The sequence below is a fragment of the Phalacrocorax aristotelis genome, chromosome 1, assembly GCF_949628215.1.
Source record: "Phalacrocorax aristotelis chromosome 1, bGulAri2.1, whole genome shotgun sequence".
In the NCBI taxonomy this organism is placed as follows: domain Eukaryota; kingdom Metazoa; phylum Chordata; class Aves; order Suliformes; family Phalacrocoracidae; genus Phalacrocorax; species Phalacrocorax aristotelis.
Genome location: NC_134276.1, coordinates 118,874,003 through 118,889,226, shown reverse-complemented (window position 1 = coordinate 118,889,226; position 15,224 = coordinate 118,874,003).

The window sequence follows — 15,224 nt, the reverse complement described above, 5'->3', positions numbered from 1 at the left end:
GAAGATTTGAAACACAGCATCGCTATTCCCAGAGTGAGTGGGTTATTTTTGGCAATGTTGCAGAATGCCATAAAAATCAGGCCCTGAAAAAGACAAAAAGAAAGATGGCAATATATTAAGCACAAAATAAATGCCCCCAAGCCAGAAGCCAAGGAACTATGAACAGGAGTATGGACTAAAACTGTGCAGGAGAATGGTTAATTTGAAAATTAAATGGCTGTGTTCAAAAGGCAAAAAAGTTTATTTTCCTCACAAAACACATGGATACAATTTTCAGTTTTGCACAGGAGACAAGAATAGTGTATAAGACAGGTGAAGTGATCTTAATTTTCCAGCTGAGAGGTATGTAACTGCATGTCCCACTGTGACAATTTCTTTTGCAGAGAACAGCAAAAATCGTTTGCTAAAGTACATCAGCTGTTTTTCCCCCCTAACTGGAAATGCTTCAGATGTTGAGACAACTCAGTTTGTTTCTTTGATTAAGCTTTTGACTTCATATGATCTAAGAAGCAATTCTAATTCAGATCCTTCCCTATGTATGAAACATTTTCTCCTGTCTGTAAGTGAATTACTGTTTTCTGTATACTCTATCCTGTCTGTAAGTCTCACAAAAATCAACTAACAAACTCAAAATAAGCCCCATCTCAGTTCTCCAAACCAAAACTATGTAATGAAAAAATATGTGGAAAAGAGAATGAGGAAGGAGATGCCAAATTGTCATCAGAAGCAAAAAAGCATTTGAAATTAGTTTGCATGGGCACGCAGCCATGATAGAAAGATTGGTCCATACCGACATTCAGCTGCTGTGCTGGGTTCAGATTCGGTGTGAAGGATGAACGTTGAACCGAAGTGGTGTGTTGTGCTGGGAAGGAGCCTTCTGAGCCGCTGCGTCACCGTGGCTTCTGCAGAAGAGCACAGAAATTCAAATTTGCAGCTCGTCTTCAAAATAAACAAACAGTAGAATTAATTTTCACTTGACAAGAAACACATGCTGCAGACTACTAATTGAAAAACAATGTTTCAAGGATCTTAAAAATTGTCATCTCAAACAATAGCTTAGTGTAGCAGTCACTGTATGAGAAAAGGATGACATTATATATTCGGTGCTTTTTAAAAGTTTAATTACATTATTGAGTCTAAACCCCCCTATTTCTAGTGGATCCATACCTTTTCCTCTCTGACTCTATGGCAACAATTAAGTATAGGTCTGTACTGACATCAATTAGTTATGCTATTGCACATTAATAGCATAGAAAAATGAAGCTGTTGACAATCAAAAGTTGAAGCTGTTGACAACTTAAAAACTACTGTGTTAATTTCAGATTAATTCAAAACAAATCCTGTTTACCAAATAGAAACTTAGGACTTTTAAACAAAATAATGTGGGCATGAGGTTTTGTTTGTTTGTTCTCTGACAAAGAACAAACAGTGGTAGGCTCAATAAAACATGTTCTAAATAATACCTAAATATTCAGACTAAAAACTGTCCTTAGCACTGGAGTCAAAAACCGCATGAAACAAAGTAAGCCAAAGTGATCTGGAGTTAAATCGTGGACATTTCTCCTCTTTTCTGTTTGCTTTTGCCCTACTTTTTGGCAATTATTTGGGGTAGGTTTAAACTTCAGTGAACAAAAAGATGGTCTAAACAAAGAATATAATTTTTAACAGTGTTAAGTTAGCGTGTGGAGTGGTGCTAAATGCAGTACCTTAACGTCCCTTCTAGAATTCCGGCATTCAAACAAATACACCTTTGTGGTTCACCAGTGCTCATTCATTTTCATTACGCTGTTTTCTGCAAAAAACGCACACACTGTTGGTGTTGGCTGTCCCTAAATGAATGGTCAGGATGAACTCTTGAGGAAAGGCCACTAGGTACAATCTCATCCTTTCTCTCTAGTTTCCTTTTCTATTGGTGGGGACAGCCTTATTTCATGAGAGCACTAAATAATTTGATTACTTCTGCAGTCTTTGATTGCACCAGAGGACTAGCTTGGATTTCCTTCCAAGCTACCCAGTTACAGCATTGGGAGTTATGCACCAGGCCATGCTAGCTGTGCTATTGTGGGTCTTCTGTACTTTTCCTGGATGGTTGACCTGACAGCAATGTTAGACTGACAGGCACTCTGCAGGGGGTTTCTCTAACTAGGGAATCTCCAGAAGGATTTAAATGATAAGGTGTAGCCTGGCCGTCACTGCTGTGGCGCCCCTTGAGATAGGCTGCAGCTACCGCGGTGGCTCTTAAGAAGTAATTGGTTCCTATTAAGCAGCTTTGCCTTGCTATTTGGAAACCTGACCCTTGGTCAAGACGAGGACAACTTTAACCGGCTTCTTCACTCAGCTAAAAAATTTCCATAAGTCTCACACATTGCAGCCAAGGCTGCAGGAGGCACTGGGCAGCAAAGGTGCTTGGCCCATGGCGCATTAAAAACCACTCAGAAAGAGCAAATTCCCTGAGGTTCATGATGCTGCCCTTGGACTATCTCAGCTTGGAGTACCTCATGCCCAGGATTTTACAAAGAGATTTTATTCAATACAAACCTACGCTAGATTTGCCTCTACTAAGGTCCTTTGGGAACAGCTATTCCAAAGAGGTTAGTCTTTCTGCAAGATATGAAAGTGTATCAAAGCATTTTCAATGTCCTTTGTGAGGTTGATCAGTCACGAGTGCACTGAGAAAGCTTCTCCCTGTCTGCAGATCCAGATCCACATTTGAATCCCAAGAAAGAAGGCACAGCAGGGCAGCTCTCAGGTGATGTCTAGTTCGGAGTGCCCAAGAGCAATGCATAGCTGAAGCCAGAAAACTGGCTTTCCAGATATTTAGAGAGATATTTCTACAACTCATTGATTACTGTTTCTTTCTAATGTCCTCTTAACATATTGGTATTCCCTAGACTTGGCCTTGCTGTATTTTGTCTGTGTGTCTGTCAAGAAACCACGATCCCAGCTTCTATTAAAAACTTGTATGTATTTCAGGCACCCTCTATTGCTGACTGATCTAAGGCTGAATCTTTATTCTCAACATGTGACCAAGCAACTATAATTATTGGTTTATGTGCCTGATATATTTCACCCAAGATAAATCTGTCTGTATTTCAGCTGGAGGCTGATTTGACAAAGGGAACCCAGAAAAATAGATTTGTTTACATTGTCCGGCTGGCAGCCTGTGGACTGCTTGACTTTGTTAAAAAAAAAAAAAAAGTCGCTCTGTGAAGTCGTTTGCAAAACTACCAATATCAAGATTCAGAAAGTTAGTCTTTTTTACCATTAAAGAAAATTGGCATTTATAGCTTGCTTGCTGTAGTTTGTTTTTTTTTCCCAGTGTAAGAGTCACTCTCAGCACATTCTGTAATAGGAGAACTTGAAACATCCATTAAAAATAATTGAAGCTGGGAAAAAATCTGAACAGATAAAATGACTAGTTTTTTACTTCCATAGAAAAAGGCCAACAAGGGCATCACATGACAATAGCCAAAGAAAAGTTTTTAAACATAAAACTTCTGGATTTTCACAAAATCCACAATTCTGGGATGGGTGCCCCACAGTTCAGCCAGGTAGCCAGATCACATGCACAAACACTTTTAGTTTGGAGCAGTGCTAGTTAGGTTCTGTGCTCCAAGTCAGTGTTCCTTGGGATTAGTATTAGTGATCTATATACTTAACTGATGTATAATGTTGAATATTAGTTAAGTCACCATGCTGAGCCTTTGCCTTCAGACTTTTTTACTTCAAATTATTTTATTGCTACGTCTGTAAATCCAATTACCAAAAACATCTTTTTATAAATAAATTCTTCTCAAACACTTCTTTGTCCTGTGCATATAGCATTGTAGTTCAGTGGACCATGTACAATCTTTCTTGTTCCATACACACAATCTCACTCTGCCTTTTAATGGCCAATGTTGTATTTCTGTCAATTTACTGTCTAGGAGCATGACCGCAGCATGCTGTGTAGGACAAGTAGTGGGCTTAAACTGCAGCAGATTCAGATGAGGATAAGCTTCATGAATATAAGGCCAGCAAAGCCCTGCAAGAGACTCTCCAAGAAGGTTATGGATACTCAGTTGGAGATGTTCAGGGACAGATCAACAAGCCTCTTTGAGGATAGTGGATCCCCTCAGGGACCTCCTGGCACTTGTGCTCTTCTTGTTCAATGATTTCCTACGGCAAAAGTCCCTTGGATTTGTGCTGACAAAGTAGAGTGCAGAGATGAAAGTTATTTCAGGACTGAGGCTTAAGACAACAGACACAACTGTGACATCCTCACGTTGCTGTTGTTCCTCCTGTCCCAAGGGACATAAACTTCCTCCTACACCCCCATGACCAGCCTCCATCTGCCTGGTCATCCTTTGAGCCTCAAATACCTAGTCCTCCCCATTCCTGCCTCTCCAGATCAAGGGTTTTCCATCCACACCTTCCCCACACCAGCTTCTGTTTCTGACAGCCCCTTACTGGTATTTTTCCCTTTCAGCTTCATATACCTCCTCCTAAATGCTCCCCCATGCCTTCTTGCTGGGGAGTGCCAGCCCCTGTTTCGAGCCAGATCACCCCCACAGAAGGGCTAAACCAGTTATTTAAACCAGTGCTCACTGTTGTTTTTCAGGCGATGCCCTTTGTCCTCCATCCTTCTGCTTCTTGTGGCAGCGTGAACTTCCAGGGGACTGCAGAGGAGGAAAAGAAGCAGCAGGACAGAGGAGAAAACAACATCTCCCACTTGAAAGTGTTTGTTTTTCTTCAGTTTTCCTGTGAGTAGAGCATTCTTCCTACAAGTCCAAGTTGCCTTTTTATTTCCACTGGATATTCTCTGAAAGCTCTGGCTTGAAGGTGATTAATTTTTAATTGTTCATGGGATTTTGTTTCCTAATACTTTGCATTTTTATAGCCAGCTCTGTGAAAGGATCTTAAAGCACTTTCCAAATGATAAATTAAGGCTCTCGAAAACTGCATGAGGTGGAAAACAAAATAATGAGGAAAGGGAGGTGAATTCACCTACCTCTAGCTGAACAGTTAGTCCTCAAAATACCCAGGAGGAGGACTCCAGCTTTTACTACTTACTCTTGTACTTTAACGTCGCTTAAACTACAGCAGTTGTGAAACTGCAATCAGATATTCTTCTCTATTCTTCTCCACTAATTGTGTTGAATCATGTGGTGGTACTCATTATAGTATCATTGAGAAGGCTTCATGCGTCCACTGGAGCAGGTCTACAGACCAAATATCTTCTTCTAGTCTTTTCTCTATTGTTTCAAAACAAAAACCCGCAGAAGTATCTCAACCTCATGAAGTGTGTTTGTGTATAAATATATATGTATACTATATATATATAAAAAATAAAATATGTGTTTTCTACTACTTCAGTGAGAAAACGATGTAAAAATAGACTTTGCTGAAAAGGTGTTCTTCAGGAAATAGTAATAAGCCTGTATCTTACCTTACAGTAAATCTGATTCAAATCAGATTCAAATCCCAACTTTGTGGCTTGGGAGCCTCTTTTTAGGATTAGAGCAAACGTGCATGATGATCAGTTCTGCTCTAACAGATCAAAGAGCAGGACATTTGCTGCTCTTGTCTCTAGTGCACCTGAACCACTGGTCTTCTCCTTTCACAGCCAGAGCAGGGCTACCATTGCATACAAGCTAATTGCTGTCATAATGGGGGCACTTGCAGCTAACTGTTAATTAGAGCTGGGACAGAGAACAACATGCTGTATATAAATTTAATGGCAATAATCAAGTAATGAACAAAATTTGGGTGGTGTCTACTGTAAACAATGTGAACCTAAGTGAAATGAGCAGGAGACGTTGTAGCAAAAGCTAAATATGAAACATCAGCTCAGCTGTTTGCTAGATCTTCCAGGCAGCAAATGTAGTCAAGATTCAGGGGTACTCCAAAGTATTTCTTCTTCCCTTCCCTTTCTGCAGGAAAGAAGTAATAAATATGAGAGAGAGAAGCTAAAATTAGAAGAATACATCAGGGCAGATTCAGTCATGTTCATCTCCTGCAAGTCAGAAAGGTCCTTTGCACACCAGGTATCTGCTACTCAGTTGCTAGTGACTGCTCTTCCAACATCAATCTTGCTAGCTATGCCCTGATGCCAACTCAGACAGACTTGATCTGTCTTTTGAAGGATGCAAAGGCTGCCCCAGCACCAAGGTAGTGCAGAAAGAAGATTATCAGCGAGCACAGTCAGTAAAAACCTTAGTCCTTAGTCCTTGGCTGCCCACTCCTTGATAATAATTCTCTGCAAAGGTAGGCTGCAAGCAGTGCCACAGTCTCCCTGCTATTAGGCTCACATCATCCAAGCAGTTACTGCCCTGTACAGCTTGCTAGACTGCACTGGTGTTTTTAATCTTCTGACAGGTTGCACCAAGGTGGACAGCTTTCAAACTGCAGCCCAAGCAGGATATTGTGGTGGTCATAGTACAGTGTACAAGGTTTATGAGCCACAACACAGTGATGCTTAATGTTGGAGGAAGCTGAGGTCCAGTACCACGTGTCATCAGCAGGGTGCGGCACCCTCGAGCCTGCTAGTGGAGTCATCTAAAATGTTCTTCAGCTGCTTTGTTTGCACTGAGAAACTTCTTTTACCTAGCTGCCGTTTCAGAGTCCTTGTGTATAAGACGAGCTTTTTTAAGCAGAAAACCCAATTCAATTGTCTTCCTCAGAATTTTAGTTGACTCTTAAAATGCATATTTTGTATGCATACGCGAAGCAAGGATGTTGTATATTTGGAGGAACAAAATGCCATGCCACTGCTGGCACGCACAGTTCCCTTGAGAGTTTTGTTCCTAGTACAGCTCTTGATCAACAGGCAGCAGCTTGTACACAAATCACTGCAGCTGAAGCACTAAGCACGCCACCGACACTGGCAGGACCTGTTGCAAGTTTAGAAGCATAACCTGAAGCTGTCACAAATGTGACCCCATTGCAATTCCTTCTGCTGTTAACAAGGTTTATTCAACACTCTGAAAATGCACTCCTCCATGATAATAAAATATACTGCTTCATTACCTCACATAAACCAGCATAAAATATATATATATTTTTTTTAATTGTGTTTATTATTAACATTGAGTTACAATAAAATCTGTGCTTGGCCAAGGGCTTGTTGTGTTAATACAGGGAAAATCTGCAGGATACAAATAGATCTAACTGATAGAACTCTATCAGCAATGGTAAATGACAGTGCCATCTGAGAAACACAACACATGAGTAGTTTAATATCTGATCACAAGAGCTGTGCACGTTAAGAGTATATTTTTCATTTTGTAAGAATCAAAGGATTTCTGTTGTATCATAATTGGGTAAAGTTCTGCCTCTCAGAGACACCCGTTGACCTGAAAACAGAATAGATTCTCCGCGTGTGTGAATTGCTACAAGCCACCAGAGCTGTTGTCTGCTGCACATAACCTGTGATTAGCACAGGAGATTATTAATAGGGCAATTTTATTTTGATACTGCAACAGCCATTGCTAAAGCATGTGCCAGAAACATAACTGTTTATCTATAATTGTCCATTTTCTTTTATTTTTGTAATAGAACAACTGGTTTTTTTCAAAAGCAAGGGGATGGTTTGGTCCATGCGTGAGTTATGGTTGGACTAAAAGGGAAAGTGCTTGCTAGTTACTGGTGACACAAGCCATATTTAAAATCTGGTGCCAATCTGACCTTCCTAGTAAGGTGTGTTCTATAAGAAATAGAAGCAGAAGCAGCGCAGAGTAAAATGAAATTGAATGCAATCAGTCAAGCAAAAAAGGGAAATGCTGCTTATGTTCCTGTCTTCTAGAGTGATGTATGCAAGTGCCATAGATGTACTGATGATATTATTTCTACAGACCAGAAAGGATCAGCATAAGTTAAGAAATAATGCATATATAACCTAGCCTAAACAAACCACTGCCTTCAAATACTGAGAGATTTATTTTGAAATATTTTGTTAAAATAGTATTTTCTCCTCAAAAAGAACTGACAACAAATCTGAGCCTTAGCAAACAGTTTGGGGCACTCAGATGTTGGATGCGGAGGCAGGAGCCCCAAGTTCTGCCACCACAGCATGACTTACAGCAAGTTGTTCCTCCTTCTCTGACTTTTGTTCCCTTGGGCATTTTCACTGGGGGTCCTTGGGGACAGGGACTGTCTTTTACTATGTCATACAAAGATAGGTTTATCAAAACAATCCCCTTCCCTCCCCACCCTCTTGCCTGCCAGTAATCCCACCAGCCATTAGCTATTATTTGTATCTGTATTTCTGTTTCCAAGTTTCTTTGTAGGCTCCTCTTAGGTTATTCCTGTGCCTCTTCCTTAGCTCTTCTGAAAGGAATGAAAATTTAAATGTAAATTATTGGAGAAAGCAACCAGGATCTTTACTGAGATGTATTTGTGTGGATTTGCACTGGCAGAAGGATACATCTGGAAGCATAGAGCACTAAAGGGAATTTGGCTCACAGGATAGAAACCCAGAGGAGGTTTGCTTTAGCAGTGAGTAGTTCACGCTGCTGGAAGTATGCAGTCTGTATGAGGGTGTACACATATGTATTTATCTCTTTTTTAAAAATGCATTCACATAAACGTAGCTTTGTAGCAGCTGTTTCAAATTAAAAAAAAAGTCTCTGGAGCTGACATGTTGGTAAAGAGCATTTGTAAAGAGAAGAGATTACTACACTAGTGATCTGTGTCCTACAGAGAAAGCTTGCCTCAGTTACAGTAGCTCTGGATTGCAAGGTAGAGAAAACAAATCATAAAAACTATATTTTTAAAAAAGATCTCTTTTTAATGGCTGAGCTGAGCTAAATGGTTTAGAAGAAAATAAAAGAATGCTGAAACCGGGGCCTTCAATTGGAAACCATTAATCTCGAGAGCAGAAGACTTTGGGGATTAGTCCCTGGATATGAACTTGGATTTGCATGTTTTGTTGTCAGACTAGAATGTTTAGCTCAGAGGCAGGCCAAAAAAAAAAAAAGAAATAACTTTATTGAAATCTCATAAAATCAATTTCTAAGTCTTCAGGAACCTCAAATTTAGTCAAATACAATTTGCTTTAAGCCAAAAACTATACAGCTTTTTAATGTTTTTTGGTGGGCAGGCAGGCAACAGTTTGTATTTGACAAAGGGTTTTGTTCTATGTGCAGTTTCTGAGCTTCTGGCCTGGGTCCCTTTTTCCTCTCTTCTGGATTATTTGAAAGGAATGCAGACACCCGTCACACTGTGGAAGTTCTAACTGCACCCAGGCTCCTCCTTCCATACACAGACCAGAACTGGTGGAAGCAGACAGAAAACACCTAATTCTGCAGTGAAGCAGTTAACAGTCTTTAGTCTTTTTGATCTGAAAAATCTGCAGCCTCTGCACTTTGAATTCATTAACCACATAATGACTTGGTAAAATTATGGCAGCTTGAATATTTATTTTTTAAAGTCTGTGGCAGTGAATATTCTACAAAACAAGGAGATTTTTTGCTCACAGTCTACTTTAAAAAGGGGCTGGGAGCATGTAATAACTGTCTAAGCTACTGCATGTGATGTGGCTGCAATCACATTAAAAAAAGAGGCATTCTCTCTAGCATCAGAAAATGTGAAATATAAGAAATACACTGTTACAACACTGCAAAGTATTTCAATGGAGTTGCTCTGGAGTTACCCTGGTTTAACTTGAAGAAGAAATGGGAACAGAAGTTGACTTTCAGTTATTGTCAGGGAAAATTCATGATGATGACTGAAATATGCAGAAAATTCCCACATAAGTGTGATGAGACAAAATCCTGCCAACTTGTGCTGCATCTAAAAGTGTAAACATGTCATGGCAGAGACAGAACTACTTTGATTAGCATAGGTCACTGCTTCTTTCTTCAAAATAGCTTTATTTTTCAGAATCCTGTTGTGCACATTCAACCCACTTTTGCTACTTGTGTGGGAACACAGACAGATCCTACACCTCGGCAAGAAGTTATTTCTTTTTCAGAACTCCAAGTGTGGGTTTATATGATGTTTTCAAGTTTGTCAGTGCATTGTTATGAAAAGGATGAATGATAAAGCAGGCTCTGACTCCAGTGGCATGCTTTCAGATGTGATGCATGTGGGGGATGAGGGAGTGACCAAATATATTGGAGTGTAGGGAAAAAGAGAATGTGGAGAGAACATTTAGTTATTCAGGCCATTCCAAAATATGTTTGCCATGATTTTGAAAGGCCTATCATACACAACAGATGTGATTGTGTTGCATAGGTGTGCCCTTCATCGCTTGATAGAGTGAGGGTCATGTGGTTATGTTCTCTACACACTCCCGAATTATTAGAGCTACACTGATTTCTGCACAAGAGGTTGCATGGCTTAGAAAGCAGAAAATAAGAAATAAATAAGCACCCACTGAATATAATTCATAATTTACCCAAAGATAACAGAAAAGATGTGTGCGTGAGAGAGAGAGACAGAGAAACATCGTGACCTTGGGGTTACAAGACCTCTTTTCATTTTTCTGAGATACAGATGTGTTCAACTAAAGCCTCATTCATTTTTGTCAAGTATTACAAATGTTGTTGCAAGCTGCAATGTTTGAGTCCACAAGACATGAATGTTTCACTACAGACTGGTAAAAGCTGAGAAAGGTGTAATCATTGTCTTGAAAAAAGAGAGTAACAGAGCTTCCTTTTGACCCAGCAAGAGGTGATTCCAGCTCACTATCTTCTGAGCAGAGAAAATCTAGTAAAATCCAAACAATCTTCTCCCAGACCATCTTCTCGCAAAGTCCACTGGAGCCAGAGGAAAGAACTCCTGCTGATTTCAGCAGGTTGTGGGTCAGGCAATTCTGTTCTCAGATATGAAGAGAGGTGACCAGGAAGAAATCTCTATCCAAAGTTTGCCATTAAGGACTGAACCTTAGAATAACATCAATGAAATGACTAAAAAGAAAAAGATATTAAAAAAATGTTGCTGGTTTTGCTGAGGATCATAGAAGTTACAAAAGTGTGGAAAATAAATCATGCTATAAATAGGTGTAGACTTCTTTTCTTAGAATTAATTCCATGATACATTCCTTGTTACAATAAATTTCTGTGTAAAAGTAAGACTTGTATTTTTGTTCCCTTGGGTGTTAAATTATTTTTAGAGGAACATTTCTTTCTGTTCTCTCACTGCCGCCTAATGATAAAAAATGATAGAAATGATAAAAAAATAAAGAAAAAGAAACTTAATAAACTGCATCAGCTACTGCTGTGAAGTAAAACACTAACCTCTTAGTGCTTTATATCCAGAAGCTGGCTAGCTGTCATTGTGGTTTTAGTTGACGGGGTGACATTACAGGTGATCTCCCTAAACCCTAGGACAGGCCGAAAGAGAGCAAGTTGACAGACAGTTCACAAATGCTTATTTCTACCCATCTATAAATATGTTTGATATTTGCAGTGGTCGCTGACTTCAAAGCAAGGTTGCCCTATTAGCACAGGAAGTTTAAAATAAGAATCCCTTTTGAGCCACAGTAAAGGGCATATTATCATTCCTTTCAGAAATACATGCAATGCCTGATTGGACAGCCGTTTGCATTAACATAAGACCTTTAATAAACCTCTCTTAAAAACAAGAAAACATGCACAGCAGGTGGAAGGCTTTTCCCCAGGTCTCTAACTTAAACATTTTCCCTCATTTGTCTCCTGTTTTCCCTGAGGTGTCGGTGGCATTGTGAGAAGGAAGTGTCAAGTCTGCTTCAGAGCAATGTGAAATCTTGACTAGAACAGGTGCCTGAAGGCAGATCTCAGCTTTGCTGTCTCCTCTCTGAAATATGTGGCAATTCTAGTTAAAAATTGGTAGGAGAGTTGATAAAGCTGGCAAATTAAATCTAAAGTAACATCATCTACTAACTTTCTAACAGTACACTAAGCAGCAGCAATGTTGCCTGCACCCTCGTGCTGGCTGCCACGTAAGGACCAGCCCCACCATACAGAGATTCCCTGGCCAGGTTCACAGTTACTAGTTGTGCAAAAAGGTTCCTTTCTGTGGAACAAACTACAGAAGGATATCATATCAACCTTACTTCCATTTAAAGACAATATGAAATATTATGAAATATTATGAAATATTAGGAAATATTAGGAAATATAGATGAAATAATGACAATATGAAAATATGCTAACACAGAAACATTCAAACTCTTCTTTTCAAAAGCTCTTACACTAATTAGTTTAGAATTCTGGACAAATTCCTAAACAGCAATCTTGTAATAAAATCAGGTAATTCACATCACAAGGAGAAAGGAAACAAAAATCTTCTGTCTAGTCTAGTTCTGCCCATTGGAGTACTTTGGCAGAACCTGGTACCCCTTGGATGCTCATGCTCCAGGTTAGCAGAAATCTCTAGGTTTGTTTTTACCTTGGTGTCTATCACCAGTTTCCTTTTTCTCTTCAGGAGCAAAATTTCTTCTCTCTTAATTTTTTTTTTTTGTCACAGATCTTATTTGACTTCAGTTATAGCATGTACAGCTTTTATCACAGGCAGAATGTAGTGAAACGATGGCAAAATAACGTGAAAGTAGATGAAAAGAAAAAGACTTTAATGGAGGGCTATTTAAAATGGAGGATGAGAGCGATTCACTGCCAATAAACCTTAGTTTTAATGAAGATGGTAGTTGTCTGAATCCCAGTTCTTCCAGTTCTGGAGGTTCCTGAGGGACACGAGCAGCTTACAGGAGATGGAAGACTGAAATGAAATAAAACTTTTAGAAGAGGAACCATGACTGTATCCTCAAAACAGATTTATTTTCCTCAGAATAGGTGCTGAATGCTGTTCTAGCCTTTCCCAGCAGTTTCCATGAAATATCAGTATTTCCCTACAGGATTCTGAATTTATTTCCAGTTATAACATCTACATCTTGAGGGATTAAAAGAGAGACTGCCAAAATTGCCTTCAGGCTGTGTTTTCCACCACAGTATGTTGCCTGGCTCTATTCATCACCTTTCAGGTGCTTGGCTACAATACCCACTTTCAGCATTACAATCTCTACTTCCCACTGTTAAAATCCTACCCTGACCACCTTCTTTTCCACACTTTTCCCAGTCCTTTTTTTGCATCTTCGTACATCTAGCTTCATGTCTTCTTCCTTGACACCGCTCATGTTTGCCAAATCCAGCGAAGCTTCAGCCTATGTCCCCATACTCATTGGGAGTGTTTTGTTTGAGCTCTTTCAGCTTCTGGAGGGGGGCCTGGTGTCTCCGTGACCTGTGTGTAAGGTGTACGCAGGCCTTTACTGCTAAAAAGTGCAAAATACTACAAGCTCCAAGGCTGATGTGAACGCTTTAGGCTTTTCAATACAGTTATGGATTGGGTGGGGTTTTTTCTTATCCAGAGCTGCTGCATAAATATATTTCATTGCTGTTGTGATGATGAGCAACAAATTGAGAGCAATCAGTTTGTCATTCTCTTTCATCCTAAATAACTGTTTATTGTGCCTGTTTCAGTACTTATCTCCAAATAGATCAGTCTTCAAGGCAGGTGACTCATCAACTCTGTGGCTAGAAGATGAAGAAAAAAGGATCAGGACTTTTTTCTTATCCCCAACAAAGTTCACCATTTTCAACAAGGAATGAAAAGGACAATTTTGTAATCCTGGACTGGAACTTCAAAGATCTGATTTTCAACAGACTTGGTAAATTTCTGCAAGTTATTTTAATATTTTTTTTGCCTTGATTTCCCTGTCCAGAAAAATTGCCAACCAGATGTAATGTCTTAGTTTACGTTTTCTATTCCCTGCCCTATTTAGCAATGAAGCTTTTTGTGGCAAGGTTTTATTTTTTGCTTTTGGAGGGGGGGAGAGGATGGGGACATTGCTATTCATGTATACATTACATAAAGTTTATTGAGCTCATAATCTCCATTGGGCCAAATTACAAACAACCCCTATAAGTGATATAAGTAAATCTACTAGGCAAATCCATTTTATTATAAGAATCATGATATAGTTGTGCTGTCCAAATTAGACAGTGGAAAAAAGACAACTTTAAACACCTTCTCCAGAAAGAGAAATCATAACAATTTGAGAACGCACGATGTTCTTTTACAGTCGCTAATCCCCAGGGTGGTTCTAAAAATTAGAAAAACTACTTGTCTAAAATGCAGAAAATTATCAAGCAATCCAAAGTGAAGTTTGCTGTGTTGGGTAAAATAGAATTACTCACTGAACTAAAAATAGCATTTGCCAAAGTCAAATGGCTTAGCAAGGTTAGTTTCTTTAAACTGGTAAAGAATAATGAAGAAAACTAAGGGACGGAAATAAAAAAAAGCTATTTTAAAAATATGCTATTAGATGCCAGACAGCACAGCCAGGCAATTACACGGAAAGTTTCTTCAGTCAGTAAATAATCACAAATATTAAATATGAAACTTCTTACCAAAAAAAGCACAAAACTTTGTGCTACGGTAGAAAATTCATTAATGTTAATATTGTTGCTTTCCCTAACCTTGAATAGTCTCCAAAACACACAGCAACTACTGATACAAACTTCTCCCTGTTATGCTGCGTAGAAGAAATCCCCTGAGGACCGAAACAGTTGGTGGCTATAGGTGCTCCTGGTCCTCCCATGCAAAATGGATCTTCAGCATTCAGTATGAACTCTCTACCACCTTTATGAAAACTGGTGACCCTTCAGTGCACCACAGCTCAAAACCTGGTTAAGTTCAGTCTTAAATATGCAACAGAAATGTAACCCACTCTCAGGCCTTGGCTGGCAATTTGCTCTACTCTGCCGGGCCTTGCCAGCTAATGTCTTACTGGCATTTCTTCCCTGCTTTTCCCTTGCTATTTCTCTGGTCCATTGGGTCACCCTTCTCAACGGTGTTTTACTGTGCTAACTCCATTCTCAGGGAACATATGGTGCCAAGCAAGGATTAGACATGATCCTTCAGCTCTGCAGTAAACCTTTTCTTCTTTTTCAGATCCTGCACTGTCCAGAATTTCTTCACAGTAACTTTACGAGTTAAAAGAATTAGTGAGTAACTCTTGTCAGCCAGGCACACTGGATATAATGGAACCTAAATCATCCTTTTTACATCATTTTAATAAAGAAAAGCACCATTCCTTCACATTCAGAGCATAGATATTTTTAACAGACAAGCCATAAGGTTTGCCAAGTAGAAAGATAATTTAACAGTTCCAGCCTGCTCCATGGGCTTCTCCGTTCAGCCTCTTACAAGGAGATTGTAAAACACTCCCATTGTTCTGACCTTTATGTTTCTGCTGCTGCATGTGG